Here is a 2628-nt window from a genome sequence, read left to right as displayed (position 1 = left end):
TCGCCGCCGTCCCCGCCCGCCTCCGCCGGCCGCCGCAACTCCGGCGACCTCGCCGCCGTCCGCGCCTCCGCCTCGACCCCGGAGCCCGCGCGCCGCCGCCGCCTGTGCCCGCCGACGAGCCGCCCCGCTCCTCTCCTCCCCGACCCGCGGCACCTCGCCCCACTCCTCCGACGGCGGCCGCCGCCTCTTCTCCGGCGAGGAGCTCCGGCCGCCGTGCGCCCCGAACCCTAGCCCGATGCAGATCCATTGCTAGGTCTACTTCTCCCCTCCCCCGAAATCTTCCAAGTCCTAGATATTTTGCAATATATGCTCCTGTTCATTGCATCATAACTCTCTGTATACTGCTCCGTTTTGCGTGCATGATATATCGAAATGTTCGTCTCTAGATGCTCTTCATTTTGTTCCATTATGCCATGTTCATTTGAGTCCATATTGATGCCCAAATCTCTGATGCAAGAGTGCTATATGCTGTTACTTATCAGAAGTTGAGGATTTGTTATTTTTGTTGCATTTGATTTGTGCATCTTATGGGGATGAGCTCTACATGTGTTCTGATGTATGCCATGCCATCTTTACAGAGGTGTATGTCATGTATTTTTGTGATCTATGTGGTGACTAGCACAAGCATGCAAATTAGGCTTCGTGATGTTTCTGTTTTCAGGGACAGTATTTTCACTGTCTGTTTCTGCTGTTATTTTGTTAGCATATATCCATGTGGCTTCAGTGAGATCCATGATCCTTTTGGTGATGTTAAGTAAAGATGTTTTGTAGATATAGTTGTGATATATCCATCCATGCCCTTATTTGCAATTATGGAGTGCCATAACATGTCTTAATCTTGCTCTACTTTTGCTATAAAATATTTATGGCAGATTGTTAACATGATATTCAATTTTGCCAATGTTGTTGTAGTTGATACTTTCATGCTATGTATTTTCTCCTGCCGTGGATAGCTTCATAAACATGCCATCTTGCTGTAGGTATGCTTGTTTTGTCATGAATTGCTTTGTGATGAGTGAATCAAGCTCACCAAAATGCCCTCATAATTTCTGTTTCTGCCATGCTCTGTTTTCTGCCAAGTCTGAAACCTGGTAACGAAACTTGCTATGTTTACATGGTTGCCATCATATCTTCTGATCCTTTTTGGCTCATGGTCAGTAAGGGACTTTTGTTCTATGCATTTAGTAGATTCATGCCGTGCCTTGTTTGGCTATGTTAAGTTCCTGTAGCATGTGTTTTGCTTGCTCTGAACATTGCTACCTGATGCTGTTTATGCCATGTCCAATAATTTCACCAAGTCTGTGAACCTGATATCTTTTGCATTTTTGCCATGCTTGTTTGAGCCTGTTATGTTGTGATCTAGCCGTAGCTCAGTGTTCATCTTTTGTCAAGCATCTCCTTTAGATTACTGACATATGCTTTGTTGCTATGTTGGGGTGCTGTAGCTTAGTTTCTTGATGTATTCTAAGTGCTATCATGCTATTAATCCTAGCTCCCTTTACCTATAAAAACACCTCCCCCTCCGAAATTTTCGCAGATCAAACCCTAGTCTCTTCCACCCCGCGCCGCCACCGCCCTCGCCCAACCAGAGCGCGCCACGTGGCGGCCCCGTAGGCCGCGCCGCCGCCGGCCCGCGAGCCCGCGTCTGGCCCGCGCGCCTCCAGCTCCTCCTCCCGAGCGCCCCCGCGCCCGCGCAGTCCTCGCCGCCGCTCCGCCGTTCGCCGCCGTCCCCGCCCGCCTCCGCCGGCCGCCGCAACTCCGGCGACCTCGCCGCCGTCCGCGCCTCCGCCTCGACCCCGGAGCCCGCGCGCCGCCGCCGCCTGTGCCCGCCGACGAGCCGCCCCGCTCCTCTCCTCCCCGACCCGCGGCACCTCGCCCCACTCCTCCGACGGCGGCCGCCGCCTCTTCTCCGGCGAGGAGCTCCGGCCGCCGTGCGCCCCGAACCCTAGCCCGATGCAGATCCATTGCTAGGTTTACTTCTCCCCTCCCCCGAAATCTTCCAAGTCCTAGATATTTTGCAATATATGCTCCTGTTCATTGCATCATAACTCTCTGTATACTGCTCCGTTTTGCGTGCATGATATATCGAAATGTTCGTCTCTAGATGCTCTTCATTTTGTTCCATTATGCCATGTTCATTTGAGTCCATATTGATGCCCAAATCTCTGATGCAAGAGTGCTATATGCTGTTATCTGCTGTTACTTATCAGAAGTTGAGGATTTGTTATTTTTGTTGCATTTGATTTGTGCATCTTATGGGGATGAGCTCTACATGTGTTCTGATGTATGCCATGCCATCTTTACAGAGGTGTATGTCATGTATTTTTGTGATCTATGTGGTGACTAGCACAAGCATGCAAATTAGGCTTCGTGATGTTTCTGTTTTCAGGGACAGTATTTTCACTGTCTGTTTCTGCTGTTATTTTGTTACCATATATCCATGTGGCTTCAGTGAGATCCATGATCCTTTTGGTGATGTTAAGTAAAGATGTTTTGTAGATATAGTTGTGATATATCCATCCATGCCCTTATTTGCAATGTTAAGTTCCTGTAGCATTTAGCAGATTCATGGCATGCCTTATTTTGCTATGTTAAGTTCCTGTAGCATGTGTTTTGCTTGCTCTGAAC

This window comes from Triticum aestivum, chromosome 3D, assembly GCF_018294505.1.
Source record: "Triticum aestivum cultivar Chinese Spring chromosome 3D, IWGSC CS RefSeq v2.1, whole genome shotgun sequence".
In the NCBI taxonomy this organism is placed as follows: Eukaryota; Viridiplantae; Streptophyta; class Magnoliopsida; order Poales; family Poaceae; genus Triticum; species Triticum aestivum.
Note: the sequence above shows the minus strand (reverse complement) of the source record.